General features: G+C 48.0%; 1 protein-coding gene across 1 annotated transcript in view; it reads left to right on the top strand.

Annotated features, from left to right (window-relative positions):
- The first annotated feature begins 6,259 nt into the window (after window positions 1-6,259).
- Drak (Death-associated protein kinase related) overlaps window positions 6,260-22,314 on the top strand; it is a 224,710-nt gene continuing 208,655 nt past the window's right edge. Inside the window, exon 1 of the mRNA XM_050188081.2 lies at window positions 6,260-6,703. The gene's annotated coding sequence lies outside the window, so the exon portion shown is untranslated. The remainder of the gene's footprint in view (window positions 6,704-22,314) is intronic.

Below are 22,314 nucleotides of genomic sequence, written 5' to 3'. Positions count from 1 at the left end.
GGACAGAAATTTGCGCTAGGTCTGCTGACACTTTTCTCCGGCTCGCTCGGTCGCCTAGTATGCTGCTACTCGTTGCGAGGGCCGATGTAGCAGCATAACGGACGAGCGAGCGAGCCGGAGCGTGTGTCCAACCATCGCAATGTCCTGCTCCAATGTGACCACACAATGTGTTGTCACGTCACGACACAGTATCCTCCTGGGAAACTATACCGAAACTGGCTGCATAAAAGCTGTTATATGTTATATTATTTGCGGCGCTCTGAGGTTTGTCACTATTTCTTTATGAGGGTTTAGAGGTCTAGGACTTCCATCTAACTCTAGAAATGGGATAGTCGAAAATATCATGTCAGAACCCCTTTAACTTAGTTCATATAAACCATTACTGGCACATATTTAACGTTATCGTGAAATAATGTGCCTCCACAGATGTATAATTGCTCCCCTTGAAGGTGCATCACCAACAGCTAGTAATGGACGTATAAGGTTCACTCTAAAAAAAGTTTACACCCTTTGGGGTGTATATCTGCCACACAACGATAATCGTCATCTGACTTGCTTGCGTTTCCTTTCTTGAAAATGCCGCGCCCGCTACTTTCTTGTCGGCAATGCTATGTCATGCTGATAACGCGCATGCCGTTCGTTAATGGGAAGTACTGGGCTCGCAGCGTTAAAGAAAGGAGATGCGGACAAGACAGATGACTTTTATTTTTGTGTGGCAATATACGACTCAAATGGTGTAAACTTAGAGCGTTTGCCATGAGTGTGAGGTACACCTTATTTCCCTGATATGAAATCAAATAGCCACATGTATACAATAAGGTTACTCTCCTCGTCTTTCAAGTTATCGCGAAGCCCCTTATTTTAACCCAACCTGTAGTTTTGTTGTTTTCTTTCGTTCTTTTTTATTTTTGTATTTTGAGAGCCAATACAGGTCGCCATAATGTATGCTCGTTGACTCACGCATGAGACTCAAGCGTGAGACTTTGCCATCAGTTCAACACTTTTACTTTCACTGAAACAACAGAAATCGACTGCACGCTCCAGGGACCGCCTCTCGGACGATCGTTCATTCCACGAAGCCGAAAACGACACCAACGGATACTGAAGACATTTCGAACGCTTCAAAACGACGGGAACTCCGTGTTACCAGCGCGCGCCCGTGCCAGCGAAAAAATACAACTCGTTCCCGCGCTGCATGCGTGTGGCGGAGGCAAGTTCAGACATGTCCCCAGGGAACACTGCTCGAAGCACGCACTGAAGCACCAGCGCAACGCAGCGACGAGACACCTGCAACCTGCAAGCTCGGACGTGTACTACCGTGCGCACGTGCGCGAAGGCCGACCATGTCCTCGCGCACTGTTCTTTCCATCTCCTTTGGGAGAGGCGCGTCAATCGATTGAGAAGCTTTCCTTTTCGAGCAACGTTTTTGAGCTGACCGGTCTTCGTGTAACCACGTGAATAAACAACATTTTTTTTTTCTTTCACATCGTCTCGTCTTTATCGCCTTCGTTGATCACATCGGGCCTTCGGTGATCGACCCGCTCCAACTCCCGGTCGCTGGCTGGCGCCACCTTTGGTACCGACGATCGAGCCCCTTCAAGCAATGCATGCTTTGATAAAGAAAGTAGAGAGATCAGACTGCGAAACAAATGAGACTCCGCCACCTCGCTACTGTAACTCTTACTGCATATCCCCCAAATGAGTCCGCAAGCCTCGATTGCGCAATTCGTGCTTTTGACTTGCGATATAGGCATTTGCTTAACTGAAACACATATTCCCATTACCAATCCGTTACCGCACTCTAGCCCCCCCTCTCCCTTTTTCCCGTTGGGTACTACGTAGGTTTTAACGGGACCTCTCTGTCAATGCATGCCCATCCCCTATTTTCCTCCTTGTGATGTCTCCACTAGTTTTCGCTTTCATTTCCTATTCCCCAGTACAGAGTAGCAGGCTAGAGCGCACCTGTCGAAATGTTTCCTGTAAAGCGTTTATCTTCCATCCCTTCCTCTTTAGCATGCCCTCTGCCATCGATAAGCATAGCAGCAACGATAACGCTTTATTGTGGAATATGGTTAAGAACAGCGCTCCCGAACGCACATCGCTTCATGGGTCGACACGTTTTGCTTAGTATATGCACTATGTGCCCTCCTGTATATATGCTGTAGTTGGCTTTGACCTTTAAAACTGTCCAATCACTTGTACAGCTACTCCGTTTCATCATCTCCGTCATCTGATGCAGCGGCACGTATTATCCGGCGTAGAGGTGTGGTAACGGTGGTGTTTCAGAGCGGCAAGCAAGAATAAGAAAGCACGCACATGTGGAAGCTGATAACATCGGAGTAGAAATTTCGCAACTACAACACCATGCCGCTGCCTCCATTCTCCCCGTGTTACGCAATCCTGGCATTGGTTCGAACATTACGACCCCGTAATCCTCGTCCCCACATACGCACGAAAGCGCGAGCAAGCGACTAAGAAATTACCTTTTGATCAATTGCTGATCTATCGATTAACAGACTAATTAAATGCCAGTTTTCATAGTCATTGCAAATGACCCGCCGGTATGTGTTTTCAGCCGTGTCTTGAAAATGCTTCGTAAGGGTGTTGAACGAAAATTAAATCACATTTTATTGCATCCGAATGTAATTGTGTCATTGCTAGAATTAATGACATCCGCGTCAGAAAGTTGGAAACGTGCATTCACAGCCAATTATCGGTGTAACGAATACATAGGCGTATCTACCGGGGGGGGGGGGCACTTTGCCACCCCCCAATGTCAAAAGTGGGGGGGCAAAGTATGTCATTAGCCCCCCCCCCCCCACACACACACACACACACTTTTGAAAGCGCCCACTTTCGGCTGGGCGCCGGAAAATGCAACAAAACTATAGCTGAAACTAAAATGTCTTTCTTAATATGAGAGTGACCACATAACTAATGCTTTTCTTTACTACGCATCCCCTGCTTGGACAGCGCGGACCGTCTTTAGTGCCTTCTCGGGACGCGCTGTAGCGCACGACTCACGGGATTTGCCGTACAGGTTCGCGTTGCGGAGAACGCCTGGGCGCTGGGCAGTTGCCGCTCCAACAAACTGTCAGCTTGCGCAACTTGCATCATGGCCACTTTTTTGGGGGGGACCGCTATATCCTTATTCGAAAACACAATCAGCTTGCCACATTTAACCTACGGGCGAGGGGGAAGTCTGGGTAAAGTATTATGATCAGCCGCGCCCTAGCGTGCCCTACGGCATGAAATATAGTTGGTTTATCAAATGCTGGAACTATTTGTTATATGTCCAGCCATAGCCTACTTAGCGCTGCAGTCTCAGTATCTTATCACCATCAAAAACATAATCAAACCTCTTACAGGTATAACTGTCGGATTTCGTGGTGTAGTCACGCCTTATCGCAGATATGCTCGTAAAAATGACTTTGGTTCAGAGCCATTTCAATACCAATAGAACATGACTTGATTTTTTTCTAAACGAATGCGTCACTTCTGACTTTGACGATTGCATTTTCAGGCTGCTTCTAAATAAGAGCTACACTATTACTTGTTTCCCGGCAGAAGCAAGAATAGCAGATATTTCGTATTTTGAAAAAAAAAAAAAGGAGGGCTACTTTTTTGGTGACGTGTACCGAAAATTTGCACTGCGTAAGTTGCGTATGTGCTCTGCGAACAGTTACCTAATAGTCGCTCTCTTCCTATTTTTATGCGTTATACTCGGCATTGAGTTGTTTTCCCCCGGCATCCTCGGTAAAATATGCAGGGCACGGTGTTTGTATTTATTCGAAGTACGAAAGAATATTCCCAGTGACGAGCGATATATGTTTATTCTGTGTACATACATTACAGCCTTTGTAGAAAGCAACTAATTGAAGCGTAATAGGTTGTCATACTGCCGCTAACCTAAATGTTTTACAGACTCCTAAAGCAATAGCACGAGATACAGACGGGAAATTCCTTGAAAACAGGAACATTGTTAAGCGCAATGCGTTGCGAAACCTTTACTTTAAATGTAATCTTACTTTAAATGTAAATGAATCCTAAGTTAAATGTAAATGTTGCAGGTAATTACTAAACCCTCGTTTTTCCATGTATTTTCGTGCATATTATACGACATTCGTAGATTGTTTCTCCGGTGTCCTCGGTGAGCTAAACAAGGCGCCTTGTTTCTATCTACGAAAAATCAGGGGCATGGTATGGCCAATGTGTAGGCACTGTTCGAAATGGGTGGGTTAAATGCGCATTTTCCCATAGAATACGTATGCAAGTGGTCCACAGCGTTATTGATCTGTTTTGCGAGCGGTGTGAGACTTAGACAGGCTGCGCTGGCATAATTACAACTACAACTGAGTTCAAATTTTGCGAACATAAGGGGGACAATACGGCAAGCTTATGTGCGGAGGTAAATGCTCGTTGATCAAATAAGGCGTGAAAAAAATTGTAAGCAAGCGTTCGAGAATGCCATCGTAAACGTTATGGTGAAGTAATGTGTGTGTTGATGAATTAATTACAGTTTTTTTTAGTTCCCATCAAGAAGTGCTCCAAATCATTACATGCGGGCAAGTTTTCAAACGCAACAGTCATATATATACGGGCAATCTTTTAAAGTATGCGACACAACTACACGAAACTGAAACTTGTTGCAACTGTTCGAAAGAAACAGCTTCGCTGGAAATCTGTAATTCTCGAAGGTCGCACACATCTGCGGTCTTTTTTACAGCGAAGCTGTCAGCCTCTAGTTGGTCGGCATTTTTCGTGTCATCATCCACGGGCAAAAATGTGGGCCGATCCCCGAAGTAGTGCAATACTGGGCCGACCCGCAGAGGAGGTGAAGCAGGCTTCAAGCACTCGCCAAAGTGAAGCGAAAAGTGTATACATTCTTAGGAATCACGCATACAACATACATAACGCCATTCGTTTAAATTACGAACGAGCACAAAAGCATCCGAACCACATGATTGATGATAAGGCGCTCCTGATAACAATGTGAAGTACGTAGCGCTCACCACGTATGTTTCACGGTAAAGAGTACTGCTGCGCAAGCGGCCGCAGTGACAGTATCTTGCGACGTGGGGAGTGACTTGGCCTTTCGTATATAAAAGAGCCAGCCTAGCAACTGGTTTCATTGTTCTTGCAGCACTGTTATTGATAGGCAACGCATAGTTAGGACCCCCGAGAAGCAGCGTCAATATACGAGGAGCGGCAGAGGGAAAAACGACAATACGACCAACGGCGGCGTGCTGTCAAAATTACCATTACTCACGTTATTACCATTACTCTAAATTACCATTACTACCCTTACTCTAAAGAAGTGAAGCATTGCATACCTCCCTCAGCAGTTGTAGTGGCGGTTTCACAGCTTCGTTGGACACCCACTTTGGCAGTATCGGGATGGCGGTTCAGTTATTTTCTTGTGAATAATGCAACCAATTTATGCTGATTGTACTTCGTTGCGTATAACGTCGGCACATACTATTACCTAAACTAGCGATATATTTAGGCTGTAGACTTAACCACCTAGTACAATTATTTGTTTAATTATTAAAATTGATCGTAGCAAATGTGCATTATTTATGTGCGCTGTACTGCTGCTACTGGACGGGATAAGGAACCTCTGTCAGGCACTCATCTCCTTTTGTTCCTGCATCATCTTGCCATTTTATGCAGTTGAAAGAAAGAAATGATAATTAAAATAATGGTTCGGGTCCCGTGGTTCACCACGTGTGATAGATAAAGAGGTCTATGTCTGTTAAATATAAATATAACTGACTGGCGCATTTCCAGCCAATTTCACTTATGGTCATAGTCATTCGCTAGACATATATATATATATATATATATATATATATATATATATATATATATATATATATATATATATATATATATATATATATATATATATGTCGAGAGAGAGAGAGAGAGGACATATCGTTTGCTGTTTGCCCCCCACTGGAGAAATAGTTGGTACGCCACTGAACGAATATGAAATTCGCGACGCAGCTGCCCCATAGCACTACTCTGATAGAGCTGAAAATCAGAAGCTCAGTATGTGAATTAATATATAAATGTATACTTAGCGAGGAATCAAAAACAGCGTGTGGTTTTGACGCCCGTCCCAACGCAACAACCGAAATCGCCGCTTCCGCCAGCAAGGATTTCGTTAATTTTCCGCGCGCCTCATAGATGGCACCGCGAGCGCCGTCGCCGGCAGCTTCGAAGCGGTCTCTCTTCACTCACGCGCGTCCCTTGCGATCGTGGCCTCGCGGAGAGGAAGAAAAACCTGAACGGCCCGGCGGCTCTATTATTCCCGTCTGAGCAGTCGTGGCAGGCGCTGTACGCCGTTTAGTCGCAGTGCACCGGTCTTCTGGAACGTTTCTACAGCGCTGTCATGGCTGTGCAGCTGATGCGGTTGTCCCGTGATCACTGAGCGACGGTCACTCTACGTGGGACAGTGCGTGCCGGCACTGGCAGTGTTAGCGCTTGCGTGCGTTTTCTGTTCGTGATTCGCAGAGTACCTTGTGCGGACGTCGAGCACGCCTGCTTTGCAGCTCTGCGTTCGCAAGCCGCCGACCGAGCCAGGGTTTTACACCGCACTGCACTTGGATTTCCGAGCCCGACTGGAGTAATTTTTGTGTGTGTTCACCGGAAATCAACGTCAGCGCTTCGCCTGTGTCTGGCTGTCGCGATCTTGCAGGTAAGCGTGGTGCTAGCCGTTGTAATGCTGTTGGTTTGTCGCAGGTGTCCATGTTTATTGGCGCTCTAGCTCTATAATGACGTGCTATTATTGAAATTTTTCTTTGTATGTGGCAGTGAACGGTGGGCGTGAACTGAACAACTGAACTAGCGGCGAAAGGCTAGCGTTACCGGTAACACTGAACTTAGTGTCACACATTACCCCCCCCCTCCTCCTTTGACTTCTGGATTGGATTGGCGCGGCTCGCTGCGTGCTTGCGCGCGCTTTTCCGAGCGCACATTGCTGTGCGCCTGGTTTCTCCACTAAGCTTTTGTACAGTTGCTTTTTCGAGCGCAGATCGTTGTGCGTCTGGTTTTTGCACTAAGGTTTTGTACGATCGCTTGTCGCTGCTTTCCATTCGGCGCTGCTTGGTGCAGGCGCACAGACTTGGTGTGCGCCTGCTTTTTGCACTGGTCTTTGAACACATCGCTCGCTGCTCGCACTTATATATAAATACGAAGTGAGCAAGGTGAGCGTCGCTTATCGCGGAACTGCTACCGTGTGTGTAAGCGCGCAGCAATGCTGGGAAACATTCATACAAAAGCAAAGGGTCAGGAAACTGCGCTTTGTTTTCCATTACTTTGTACCTTCCATTACATGTACCTTCGCACTGGGTAGCGCCAAGCGATCGCTTCTAACAAACGCAGAAATGAGTTTTTGCAGCGCGTGTGGCGATTAATTGACTCCCACCACAGCCATGTGAGGTGCGACTCCAGCAGCGGTGCAGTTACCCTGCAGCCGGCTGCGAGGCGTGCGTCTATTTGTCGTACAAAAATCCCTCACGTGACCTCATCCTAGGTGCCTAGGGACAGCATCGTTTAGGGATTTTTGAGAAGGCGCGATGCTGGCGCCGAACGACGCCGTGGCGTGTTCGTCCTCGGCATGATCGTTCTCTGGACCGCGCGTTGTTCAACATTGCACATGTGATTGTACGTGCGTTGCTTGTGTGTTGGTTGTAGGTTCTGTGTTACTTGGCGGAAAGCCGTGAGTAGTGGTGGTGCGGCAGGGCGGCTTTGGCCTCGGTGAGTTCTGGCAGTACAGAATCTGCGTTGTGTGATCCGTGCTTTCTTGAGAACCCGGCGGTGGTGACAATTGAAATAATGAAGTGGCCTAGCGCCTTGGCAGTGAACCGCGATGTGGCGTCGCCGTGTCCGACTTTGCTTAATGGACATCGAGGGATGTGCTGCTCGCTGCAAGTCATGTAAATGCAACTGCGTCGACCGCCCACTGTTCAGCGCTGAATGTGTGTTTGGTGTGCTGTGCTTGAAACGAGTGGTGCAGCCGTGCAGAGGGGGTGGCGGAGTAGCAGAGTGGCTTAGGGGCTCCGTTTGCGCATTCACAGACATGTGCTCCCGTCTTGGTCTCATTAGCGGCTGTCGCGGGACTGTGGTGTGCTAGCTCCTTGCCTAGTATGAAGTGATATGAAAGCACAATTTTTATTAAGGGGACAAGATGTTGCCGAGATGGTTGCAGCACAGCTTCTTTTTTTTTCTTCCAGGCACCTTTTCTACTTGAAGCTTCCATTGCAGTGTTTCGAGCCTCTTTGAACCAGCACGTAGTGTATATAAAAATTTGACACTGATTGGGAACATCACCTAAGTTCATGCCTATAAAAAGCTGTAGCACGACCAGACAAAATAAAAGAAGGGGGTGGGCTGCAGCAATACTAAGTGTTAAATGGTGCTTTATCCTTTCCCTGAATTTTCTGTTTTTGTGCTTTTTATGGATCCTCCGCAGTAACCACGCGAGTGCCGAACTTGAGCTTATTGGTTTCAAGTCTCATGGTTGTTACTAACAGAACAGTGTGATAAACAAACAAGGGCTTCGAGGCATCCGTTCACCTTGCTTGCCTCATGGTGCTGCTTCATAAGCACCGTGAGCATCCAGGCCAACTAGGAAGGGAGGTTTGTTGCAATTGCTTCTGAACTGTATTGCCACCAAACCAACAGTGCTCTCAATGACAGCTTTTGGACAGTAGAATGCTTGCACCCAGCAAAATCGTAAGAAGGAAGCATTCAGGATGTGCAAAGTGGGCTTTTGAAGCTGACAGCATTACTGAAGGGGCTTTGCCCATCTGCCCTCTTTATGGATACACAAAGATGATTTCCTCTTTAAGAAGGATTGTTTTAGAGGTCGTTACATGCAACAGTGTTGGGTGTTTAGTAGCTTGTCTTTGTCCACTGTTAATAATCTGTTCCTTCTCCAGTGCCGCTGTGAAGTGCCTACTTTTTGGACACAATGTGCTCTCCATGCATGCATGCATGTTTAGCTTGTAAAGACTTCTATTACCCCTTGCCTCAAGCTGGTCCTTGCTGATGTCACCCAAGAAGGCATTGGGGAGTATGGCAATGTACACTTACAAAAAACTGTTGATACCAGTGAAACCAAATTAATGGAGCTGCTGTTCTTTTTTTGTCCACTCCATCCTTGTTAGTTACAATGAGCAATGTCCGAACAGAAGTCATATGTAGTTGGTTGTGCATAGCCTGCGCACTAAGACTTGTTGGCATGTTATGGCCTTAGCACAGTGTTTAGATGTAAAAACCTTCTGATGTGTTGATGACTTCCTTCTCTTTATCATACTTTGCCTGATGGAGCCAGCCAGTGGGTCAACCAGATGTTCAACAGGCTTCCCACTAGTTTCCCCAGAGTTCCTTTACCAGGGTGCTGCTCATAGATATCTGTTTATAGATATCTTGCACCGCACTTCAACCATGGCCACACCTACTAAACCTATAGTATGCGATCAGAAAAGTGCTATACATAACGTTGCTCCAAACTCATGAGATGTGCTACAAGGCCTTGAGGAACACCCTAATTAATGTCTGCCCTCACCATACTGTATGAAGCTTCGCATGACAAGTGCGACAATTAACATCTGCTGGTTTTTCAGTGCTATTCCTATCCAGCTTGCTGAAAGCTATTCTGAGTGTTTCAAAAGCAAGACTGCTGCCGAACAAGAAGTCCATTAAGCAAAGGTAGCTATAACCATATATGTCGCACAATATGAAGAAGGCCACTGAGTGTACAGGCGGTTTACATCATATCCAACAAGCTTTGTTCTCCCTTTGCAAATGAGTAAACCCAATTTGCCCCAAAGACATGGCCTGTAACAAACTATGTGCCAGATGCTGTGTCCCCTGCAAAGCTGAAGATGTGTAAGAGATCCTGACACCCTGCAGTGGCTTCTACACTGGGCAACCAGGCTACTATAAAAACGACTGCCTTTACTAATATGCTAATAACATGAAAACGGGCAGAAATTTGGCTATTAATTGGACCCAACTGCAGGTGCAAGCCACTCTTCCGCCAGATGTGTGTTGTTCATAGAAACTGGAGCTATATAAATGCAGATAAAAACGATGTTTGAAAGTAGCAGAGTTGAACTATATTCTGCACAAACAGTGCTACCTGCAGTGCTGGTACCTTATAGCCACAATTCATGGCTGCATCACCATGCAAAGGCACTATTCTTGAATTATTAACTTCTATTATATTTACGGTGGCCATATATAGCAATTACATATCATCCACATTGTGTGCAATATGGTTAAATGTCAATTATGATAGCCATTCCTAATCTGAAATGCAACAAAAGAGCAAATATAGGCAACAAATTGCAATTCAAAGAGAGAACCAGTGCACAGGATAAGTGACACACTTCCTTTTATGGCAATTTTCTCATTGACACTTTTAATTTAACAATATTTGAGAAGCTGATTAATTAATTAGGACTAATTATGGATTTAGGTAGAACGAAAAAGAAGTAATGTGAGTATCTCCAAGTGTCGGCAAACAACATTACCTTGGTTCTGTCCAGCTGTGTGGCATTCGCATATATTTAAACTCTGTCCAAAGTTAGCTGGGACACCCTATATATCAGTGAAGGGTTCAATCACAGGATTCAGCAGTGAATTGCAATTACAATAATTGGAGAGTTAGAATTGCCCCACGCAAGGCAATACTGATATAATAAATTCGGCAGGGACACTTATGACTGCTTATGTGTGAGAATGCGAAAGCATTAGTCCTTTTGCTGAAATGCTTTTTTTTTGTCCACATTCCTTGTCTGTGCAAGCTCTCGGCCGCTTTTCTGTGCCTTGGTGAGACCAAATGAAAATGTGCCAAGCATCTTAGTGTCCTCATATGCCCACAAGGAGTTCATAATTCAATAGACCACTCAGCGACATTTAATTGGACATTAATGCTTTTTATTATACGCACTCACTTTATACACTCGTGACGTGGCGTCACCTCCTACCCATTGGCTGCACTGCCACGTGCACAACGACGCACGCACTAGCGCTGCGACGTGACGTGCACAAGGATGCACACACTGGGCGCTCATTTAGCCCATCAGAACCGTGGAGCAACCGTGGCATTGGGGAAGTGTGCTTGTCTCGCACTCCGGAGGCCCGGGTATGATTCCCACCCACACCAAAATTTACCTAATATTCTTTTCAAGAAATGTCACATGTGTCATGCCACCAGCAGTGGGTAGCAATCTTTCAAGCTTGGGTGACAGAGGCAAAACTTAGCAAAATGCTACGATCACGCTGTAAAACGGCCTTGGACACAACAAAAAACGACATCATATTGTACAGAATGAAAGGGCAAGACTCCATCTAAGAACAGTCTATGGCACCACATACTTGACATGGTGTAAAAAATGTTGACATGCCCTACCCATAAAGAAAAAGCAACAAACACAGAAAACATGCAATGTGCAGAGTCTGAAACCAAGAATAAACAACCTGAAGAAGGCTTTGTTAAGGCTTTCAGCGATTAAAATTGCCAAACTGTCTCATCACTTCTTAATGAATCTGCACAGGTGAAAATGAAGGAAGGAAAGCCCAATAGCAGGGCTGCAGAAAATGTCACCGAAAAAATATACTTTGCTAACCAACGATACCTGTGGTTTAGTTGTGGTCTGTGTATAAACTAATTGTGTATAAACTTTTCTTGTTTAGAATGGTTTAGCAGATAGGGAAAAAATGACCGTAAGATCACCAGGTGTATGCATAGTCTACGCACGAAAAGCGACTGCTTTCTTACTTTTATTTTTTTTCTCTCTACTACTATGCATGAGTATTTAAGTGCCTTAATAGCACTGCTAACATCCTACTGCAAAACACAAGATTGGGCAAGTTGTGGCTTAAAGAAAATTGCAGTTTCACTCATAATGTGAAACAATGATGCAGTAGCTGGTGAAATATGCGCAGGAAGCTTACTTCATGCAGCATTTGTTAAACACTTGCCAATGCAAGTCGGTAATCTTAAAAGTAAAATAAGTAAGAGTCGCATTTATTTGTGGGAGTTGTGCCTCCCAGTGTTGAAGTGGAAAGACTCGGCTTTTCTTCCTCCTCTTTCATATCCAGACTTGGCCACTGCTCTACGCCGAAACAACCCTTTAGCTTCTTACTGCTGAATTCGTTTTGGTGTTCTCAAATCTATATTTGGGCTACCCATTGCTAGGTCTCGCGCTTAATCAAAGAATGAATCAATGAAATGAATCATTTCTCAAAGAGCATGTGCAGTCCAGCCAAAAGCAGGGGCAAGAATCCACATTGTGCTCCTGCATTGAAGGTGAATAACACATACCATAATGGCGAATGTGCTTTAGTAAGCTTCCCTGCAATATGAATTTGTAATGTACAAAGAATTGTCAATGAAGCTTACCACGAGCACAGATGCACTTGCAAATTATGTCACAATTGAAAATAATGAGCACAGTGTAAACCTATGTGCCCTTTCCACTCTCAGTATGCTTTACTGCATGATGCTTATTTACACCCCTGTATTGCGGTGTAGCAAGGTACAAAAGAAACGTTGCATAATTCGGCTTTTTACGATTATCTTTCTCGCAATACACTAATATTTCGCGGTGAAGCCTAAGCAATGTACTGCGGTGAAACATACTAAAAGTGAAAAGGGGCCACTGTCACCGGACATAATAAGAGTTCTTTAATTATACACTCGCGCACCCGCCGCCTCTCAGGTCGCCTAAGTGGACGTACTATGCTGGCTGATAGCGGCCCCCTCCCACTTTTAGTATGCTTCACCGCGTAATTAAAATGTACTGCGGCGAAGAAGCCGTACATTTTTATTGAGTGAATAAACAAATGGTTTTTACAACAGTACAGCAATAAACGCGCACCATGCATCAGTCTACCACACGGAAGAGCGTCGCAACATACGGTAGCTGATTCACACAGACATGTGTTTATGTTTACGTTCGCACTCCTTGCGTAATAAGACTCCCAGAACTTCCACAATAGAAAGTAATTTACAACACACAAACGCAAAGAACACAGACATACGTCTCGTTTTCAACTCGGCCGTCATGCAAATGACATATAGCGCGGAAAAACGTGAACATGCTGTGTGTTAGCGTCGTAAATTTCATACTAGGCAAGGAGCTAGCACACCACAATCCCGCGACAGCCGCTAATGAGACCAAGACGGGAGCACGTCTCTGAACACGCAAACGGAGCCCCTAAGCCACTCTGCTCCTTCGCCACCCCCTCTGCACGGGTGCATCAATCGTTTCAAGCACAGCACACCAAACACACATTCAGCGCTGAACAATGGGCGGTCGACGCAGTTGCATTTACATGACTTGCAGCGAGCAGCACATGCCTCAATGTCCGTTAAGCAAAGTCGGACACGGCGACGCCACATCGCGGTTCGCAGAACTTCGCTGCCGAGGCGCTAGGCCACTTCGATATTTCAATCGTCACCACCGCCGGTTCTCAAGAAAGCACGGGTCACACAACGCAGATTCTGTACTACCAGAGCTCACCGAGGACAAAGCCGCACTGCCGCACCGCCACTACTCACGGCTAACACACAAGCAACGCACGTAGTACAATCACGTGCGCAATGTTGAACAACGCGCGGTCCAGAGAACGATCATGCCGAGGACGAACACGCCACGGCGTCGTTCGGCGCCAGCATCGCGCCTTCTCAAAAATCCCTAAACGATGCTGTCCCTAGGCACCTAGGATCAGGTCACGTGAGGGATTTTTGTACGACAAATAGACGCACGCGGCTGCGAGGAGGTGGCGCTTCAGTTTCTGCATGCCAATAACATTCCATTTTTTGCGTGTCAACGCTCGTGATTGGGCCCACAAAGTTCACGCTGTGTTTAGTTTCCCATTGCAGATTGAGGCTCGCTCCGTTAGCATCCACTAAGTTCTGCCTGCAGTTGTATGCGGCCCATTCATCACTGTGGATGGTGGTCCCCGGTTCAACGTAGGCTGCCGCGTCCCGTCTGTCGACCTTGAATAGTCGGAGCTGCCCGGTGGTCACGCAGATCATGCCGAATACCCATGGTCCACGATCTGCAATGCCGCCGTGATTTGGCGGCTCGGCGGAACGTTGTCGCCCGTCATCAGGGGGCCTCGATTGTATTTTCGATTGCCGCGAAGGAGGCATTCATCAATTTGCACGATCCTCCCGGCCGGGGCCACCGAGTGGGGGTCGCGCCAGCAGCTCGTCCCGCACAACCTCACGAGCTATCGCGTACGGGCGTTCACACGCAAAAAAATAGAAAGTTATTGGCAGAAAGTGAAGCGCCACCTTCTCTCCGCCGGCTGCAGAGTAACTGCACCGCTCCTGGAGTCGCACCTCACATGGCTGTGGGGTGGGAGTCAATTAATGGCCACACGCGCTGCAAAGACTCATTTCTGCGTTTGTTAGAAGCTACCGCTCGGCGCTACCCAGTGTGAAGGTACATGACTTCCGCGCTAAGCGACGCTCACTTTGCTCACTTCGTACTTATATATAAGCACGAGCAGCGAGCGATGTGTTCAAAGACCAGTGCAAAAAGCAGGCGCACACCAAGTCTGTGCGCCTGCACCAAGCCGCGGCGAATGGAAAGCAGCGACAAGCGATCGTATAAAAGCCTAGTGCAAAAACCAGACGCACACAGATCTGCGCTCGAAAAAGCAACTGTATAAGAGCCTAGTGCGGAAACCAGGCGCACAGCAATCTCCGCTCGGAAAAGCGCGGGCAAGCACGGAGCGAGCCGCGCCAATCCAATCCAGAAGCCAGAGCAAAGGGGGGAAGTAATGTGTGACGCTAAGCTCAGTGTTACCGCGTTACCTGCCCTTTCGTTAGCAATGAGGCCATACGGCTGGTGTGGTGATGCCAATGGCGATGGCGGAACATTAAATCTTCCCGGCGCTTTTTGAATTCCAGTCGCACGTAGAACAGTCTCGTTATTTTACGTTAGTTGACGTGGACTTCAGCGTAACGGACCTGACTGCTCCTACGCAGGAAACTACATGCGTTCGGTTTAGAATAAGAACCGTTGCTAGTTGCTCAAACCACCGGTCGCCTGCCGTCCATTGGTTTGAGTAGGGGAATGTTTTCGCACCTTTACGAACGTGTCCGTAGTTCCGCTGCCTGCATTAGCTAGCTTATAACTTGACTGTTCACGGCTGTTTCGACTTTTTGTTGCATCGCCTGTTATTATTAGCAATAGCAGACTGGCATTTGCTAGCCGTAATTTGGGGGCATGGGACGTGTTGACGAAACAACCTCGTGTGGTGCACAGGCAAGGTTTACCCTAGGACTAGCATAGCACGAACACAGTCTGCTTTCACCGAAAGAGTTTCAATGCGAATGCTACGGAGTTTTTTGTCTAATACCGTTGCATAGTAAGTTTTGGATTCTACTTTACATTATGATTGCCGCTTGCAAAGAGACGTACTCCCTTCACGGGTTTCGCACCTGCCGCGGTGCTTTGCCCCGCACCGACAGTTGAAATGCGCGGGCGGCTAGCCTTCTGGCGATTTACTGCCTGGTCCAGCACTGGCGCAAAACAGTAGGAAGCGCGCAGATAAGCAGCTAATCGGTCCTTGACCACTGTTCTCTTCCACTTCGGAACAGGCGATGGGGGTGAGGGCTGGTGTGCACTTCACTTTCGCCTTTTCTTTTGAGCTCGTGGCACTCGTCGCTGCCTCGCGGGAGAGCGAACACCGTAAAATATCGCCTCGCTGTAAATAAAGAGCTCCCCCGTGTGTACTGGTCAGGGAACCCTGCTGCAAGAACCTACAGCAGCTGACTATGAGTCATGGCTTGCTTGTCTCCGCCGGTTTGCGCGCCGCGGCGTCTGTGAGGCGATGTCTGCTACGCACGCCGGATGAAGTTTACGAGCAGCTGCTGCTTCGTGCCGTTGCCGCCGGCCGCTGCAGCGGCGCGTTGTTTTTCGTCGAGCTGCGTTGCATATATATTCCCTGTACACCCCTATCGTTCCACCGGCCGTTCGTTCTTATTGCGCTGGTGTTGAGGCAGCTGCCGCCGCTGTCGTCGCTGGTCTCAAACTTTTTCCCTAACGTGGGGCAGGCACGCATCCAGCGCTGCTACTGCTGCTGCTGCTGCTGCCGCATACCTTGGCTGGCTGCCTGCCGCCGACCTCGATTCATGCCGCTGGTGCGCCTGGCGTTTTCCTCGAGGCGTCCAGTGAATTTCAATACTCTGTGAGCCACGGCCGCTGCCCGTGGTGTACACACTCGTCCCTTCTATCTCGCTATCCTTGCTTCTTTTCTTCGAGTCTCACCTTTTTTTTTTCTTTCCTATTTCTGTTGCGCAGGGGCCAATACGGTTCCCTTTACGCTCAGGCTTTTAGGCTGGCGTATGTAATGTATTGCTCAACGCCGCCGCTCGCGGCCTCCCTTCTCACCACCTTTCCTCTTTATTGGTTCGCTGCCGTTTCTTGATCAGAATCTTACCTCGGGTTCTTACCTATATATTTTCTTTATTTGCTGCTTAAACTAGATTTAGTATGCTGCCGATGTCCTGTCATTGTTTCGTGAAACTTGAGCCGCGTTAACATGACAGATTAAAAAAAAAGAGGCTTTTAGAAGCCGGAAAATACTTAACGTCCTTAGGTTGTGTTATGGTCAGCTACCGTTTTTCATTTTTCTGTACGCTCTGTACTTCCTTTATGTCGTAATAAAGAAAACGTGGTCGCTGTCGCAACGGACACAGCTTTGAATTAGCAGATATGCCACAGAACGTTTTTCATTGAAAATCTATTGTGCGGTGATAGACAAAGCTCCTGTATAAAGGTGCTGTTTATTGATACACTGGAAACCATTGTATCAGCTCGTCTTGCGTATATATGCTGTCAGCCAGCGATCTCTAGACAGCTCTCCCGTTTCTTGCAAAACCCACGCAACGGGTGCACATTCGATGCCTTGTTCTGTCTGCGCACCTCTGTGCGCACTACGTTATTTGAAGCCCGCTGTTCTGATGGACATTCGCAAGTCCGGACACGCCTGGGCAAGCAAGGCTGCGTCTGCGAAAAGGTTTGTCCACAATAGGCCTGCGAGCTCGGGGAACTTCTAAAAAGCTGCGGTGCTTTGTCTATTGTATTCCTTTCTTTGTGCGACAGACGCCTTGTCTACTTTGCTGGGCGACGTCCAGAACCTCTGACGTACAGGTATACGTCGTACAGTGTCGGGAAGCCTCTCAGTCTCGGGGTGGAGGTGCGCACAAACATGTGTTTGACGCAGTATCCGGTCAGCGCCACCTGATCAAACTCGGTGCCATGGACTGTACATCAGTTGCTAGTCCGTCCGCTGATGGTAGTGACAGTGATGCGCTCATTTTTTATTTCCTTTTCTATTTCCTTCGCTGTCTTTGTGAAGCGGGTAACTTTCGGGGTGTAGATTGTTGCAGGAACATTATGAAAACCGGTAGCGTTGCGCCCACCGCAGATTATTCGGTAAAACAGAGTACAACTTCACGATTGTCTTGTACCCACTGGAGGTTTCGTGGGATGCAGTGATTCGAGAAAACAGGCGCCGCAGTACCAAGGAACGGAATCGGTCACTTACGAGCTAGTCTTCTTTTTTTTTTTTGAAGTATTATTAGCTGAGGTATACATCAGATGAAAATGCCTGAGATTGAGCAAGCCTGCGGGAAACAAACAGCATTCATCAGAATCAAATCAATCAATCATTCAAACTTTATTCACCTCAAGGAAAGAAAGTGGGTGGGAACAAGTTAAACATCTGGCGTTTGCTGCGCAAACGACGGCCGAAAAGACGCAGCAGCCTTTGTGTTATTCTTCTCTCGCGCCGCTTTACACACGTGTTGCGTGCACCACAAAGTGGCAGAGAACTGACGATGAAGAGGGCAACAAACATAGTGTGTCAGAGGGTTGATTACTACAGTGTCTCCTTCCTTCTCTCTTCATTATTATTAATATTTTCAGCGTTCTTGGTCATACCGAATCATACGCGCAGCGCAAAAAAAAAAAAAAAATATACAGTATAATACAGTGGCTTTCAGCGCTTTGCATGTGGCCCCTTGTAGATGCCGCGTTTTTCCCAACGTTCCTTCGCACGGGCGAACATGTGTACTAAGCAGTGAGCACCTAAGCGGACACGTTGCCGATGTGTGTTGCTGGTTAGCGTCACGTGCTGTGAAGACTTCCTCGAAAGGTGCAGCTGTTTAATGAAACCCAATAAAACTCACGTTCTTCATTTTGGCATCTAAAAAAATGCACTCGTTTATCAACAAATGTGCCCCTGTACATTCGAGGCACGAATATAGGTAACAACATACACTTCTTAGAAACGGCGCCACAGAAAGGCAAGAACACGGAATGACACTATACGAACACAAGCGCTGGACATACGCTACCTGTACAATTAACCGGGTAATGCGAATACGAGTGAAGTAACTGGCTTTGAAATGTCGAACCGAATACGGAATATTTCTTCATTCATTCGGCGAAAAGTGTGATAGAGGTAATTACAGTTCACTTGCGCCCTTCAGTTTCATGTCTTTTTTGTTCGCCATTATTCCTGGCCATGGAAGAGTGCACTCGCATTCAAAAGAAAACGATGAAATGTTACTTAAATTATAAATGAGTACTTAAAGAAAGAAAAGTAATTGGTCTGCAGGGTTACTCACAACGGGTACTTCGCTCCAGTGTGTCAAAAACGCTACTATCGCTCGGGCGTTTCCCGCGACAAAATCAGCATTTTTATGTATCGAACTTATCGCAGATAAGTTGTGATTTGTAATGTGACGTAATGTCACGCCGTTTAAAGTTGAATAGATAGTCAGAAGAGATAACTTCGGGAAGAGCATTGTTCCCCCGCTGCTATCTTTTCGTCTTTCATGCGTCAGATGCACTCTGCTTCAGCCGGGAAACTCGTAAAAGGAGAACTATTGTGTCAAAAGTTAAGTGCATGGTTTGGATGATCGTTCGCGCGACTACATAGGCATGTAGGTAGCGCGGTTTTTATATTCTAATGCAAGATCTCAGGGGAACGTCATTCGAAGGAGCTTATGTTTATTTAAAACTGGGCCCTCGCTATAATTTGGTGATGCAAACGTGAGTAAATTAGCTCTTACACGTGTGCACTGAACTCCACATCTATGCAGTGACAACACGCCTCCTGCGTACGGCAGAATTATTCGAAACATTTGCTTAATAGCAGCACATTAAAGTTCTCGGGAGATGCTTCTTTTACTCGCCCTTGGAGGTTCGTTGTCGCCATTCTGTACCTTAAACATCATTCAATGTCTAGACCCCCTCCGCCCCCCCCCCCCCGCCCCAAGAAAGAAAAGAAAAACGGGGGGGGGGGGGATATCGTGTGGTGTAGGCGATCTGTCTTCACGAGCAGCAAATTTCTGGCTCAATGAAATTTTAAAGTTCGTTCATACGCGCGCAATATTCGCACCGCCTTTCCGTGCCTCGCGCTCGGCGATTATCAACGACGCGCGTGCTTAGCCCCCCCACACGTGCAGGGGATGCGACAGCGCGTCGGGTCCTTACGTCACAGTGGTGCTCGTGTTGTTGCTACGCGACACGAGTCGGCAACATTCCAAACGACGGTGTCTGAACTATGGCCCTTTGCGTTGGAGCTCCATTCCCGGCAAAGCGTTGATGAACGTCAACGCGCGCCACCGAGATACACATGAAATTTGTGCTGTGAACCGCGGCGTCACACAGTGGGCTGGCGGTCCATTCAGTCGGGTGGGAATGTCAAGAACGCGCACTGTGTGAACGGTGAGCAGCGCCACGTCCTTGCTTTCGTCACGCCACGATTGGCAGTGGAAACCTCGAGCCACATTTTTTTTTTTTTTTTTTTTCTGACGTTCCGGCTATATAAGAGCTCAGACTTCGCTGGCGGAACTAGACACTATACGTATTTCCGACTCGTTTCCTCACCTATTTCATACAAGCGCTTCAACATTTCAGTCTGTAATTGCAGTTGAAGTGCGCTATGGTGTCGCATTCCGTTTCGATTGCAGCGGACGCCGTTCGAAAAACATATTTGGGCGTCACGCGCCGACGCCGCGTATTGAATACGTCGGGAATACGTTTCATATATGGTTGCAGCATAGCGGTGCGATTAGACACTGCCGCCGGGGAGAAAAACGCAGGCGGGACACTTAAAATGACCAAGCTTGTCTTTTGGTCTGTTTTATGGGGCGGGTGGGTGGTCAATTAATCAAGACAGTTTGATTAATCGACAGGCAGTAAGGACGTCGCTATATATCTACGCCGCCACTGCAAACATCGGTCAAAATGAACGACAACGAAATCCACGTAGGCTTTCGAGAGCAGCGTATACAGTGGACAGCGCTCTATAATTGAAGCCCGCTTCGCGTCACGCGAAGGACACGCCGATGTACTGGAGTCCCCTGCCGTTTGTTCTCGGTCTGTGCAACTCTCGTCGTTCGCGCACGGTGACCCACTTTTCCCGCGGCTGACGTGTACACTCTCCCACGCAGGCGAAATTCAATCGAGCAGAGCGAGAAGGGGGGAGGGGGGGGGGGGGGCGAGCACGCGGATGGCCGCGGCGCAAACAAAACACTGGTTGTGCAGAGAGAGAGAGGGTGCACCCGGTGGGTGCCCCCGCGGGTTCGACGATGTCACGTCTTCCGTCGGTTCGCCAACGCTTCAAGCCGTTTACCTATCCGGGTATCCCAGCGTCAAAACGTTTCCACGTTGGGCGTCCGCGAGACCCCGGGAGCTTGCCGAAGAGCTAGTTCTTTATATACGGCCCCGGATCATTTTCGTCGTATAGCTTGTTGAAAGAGCAGCTACGCGCTGCGTGCCCTTTGCGTGCCTGTGTCACAGCTGCTTTCGGCAGCGCCTGGGCCTCGAGAGACAGTTGTGCTAGCGTGTAGGGGGGAAACCATTGTTTTGCATGACCCCTTCGGGTCGTTTTTGTCGGCCGCCTCCTCGACCTCGGCACGCAGCGTAGGCCCTGGCTCAGTAGAACAAACGACGGTGGCGGCCGCTCTCTGGTCGGGCGCGCGCGCCTCCGCAGCTGACTGGCTTGGCAGCGGCTCCTATCTGGCCAGCGCGGGATTTTCCACGTCACTGCGTCCGTATCGCGCGGCGATTCACGAACGGAGGGAAGGGGTGGGTGGCATCGCTCGCTGGCGTGCCTATTAGTTCATTGCGTATACAACATCTGCTATGGTGCAGATCTCGGCCGTATAGCGTTCGGGAAATGGCGTGTGTATTCATTGTGGCAGATCTGAATCGCGCGCTATAGACAAGCTGTGCGCAGGATTTTCTTTCCTGGTATTAGGGCGAAGCTTTCCTCCCTGCATTGCGTTCTCTTTAATCACCGCACGTACCTTTCTTCCTTCTCTCTATTTCTTTATTTTAAGCTTGGACATTAGCGTTTCCGAAGCTGTCCGCCTTCCGTAAATGGTTACACTGCTCCATTTTGCCGACACATTTTTCCGTGGAATTTTCCATCCTTGAAAGGTTTGCCTTTTTGCCCTCTGTATTGCGGAAGCGTCCATCGCTCAGGCCCATTAGGCTGAGCGCGACATGCTGCGACACCGACTCGGACGATACATAGGGCGTCGGTAGCGCGTCCTCCGAGTTTCCTCTCCGTTTTGTCACGCGGTCAACTCGACGTGTATCCTGGCGTATGCCTCCCCAACCTCCTCACGGGCTGGAGGTTAGTGAGCATACGCCGTGAACACTCTCCCGGCCATGTGCGTTACCATGCTGTCGCTTTCTCAGAGGCAAAACGTGACGAGGGGTCGTGGGGCTGAGCGGGGGGTGCGGGTGCCGGCACCTACAGCGGGCCACCACAGGCACACTCATCCGGTCGCCGAGGGGGAACGGCGCCGATCCGCCACAAGGCGAGGCGAAATGGGCCAGCGGGCCAGCCGCCGATGAAGCTCGGCGGTTCGCGCGTGCGCCGCTTTTGTTCGACTTCCTTTTGTAAGGTGCTCTGTAATTAAGGCCGCATGCCCATAGCGGTGACGCCCACTCTGAGATAGTTCTGCTACACGGATGTTCGATTCTTCTGTTGCGCCGCATGCGCGATTCGCTGCCGCTTTTAACATTCTTCAAGTGCCAACCTTTCGTCACTCGTCGCCGCCCTCTTGGTAATACGGTTGTTTCGGTAGCCGCTCTTAACGATGTTATCGAATACGCTTGGTAAACTATGACTCCGTGGGTGGTTGTACAGGAGCACCTGTTTGCATCCTTTATAGGCAAGCGACGCCTCAGTCTTAAAGCTATGCGCAGCATAACGCTCTCTGCTGAAACGCCGGAGCAGCGAAAGTTC

The sequence above is a fragment of the Dermacentor andersoni genome, chromosome 2, assembly GCF_023375885.2.
Source record: "Dermacentor andersoni chromosome 2, qqDerAnde1_hic_scaffold, whole genome shotgun sequence".
In the NCBI taxonomy this organism is placed as follows: Eukaryota; Metazoa; Arthropoda; class Arachnida; order Ixodida; family Ixodidae; genus Dermacentor; species Dermacentor andersoni.
The sequence above is the reverse complement of the archived record's forward strand: the minus strand, read 5'-3'. Positions and strand labels throughout refer to the sequence as shown.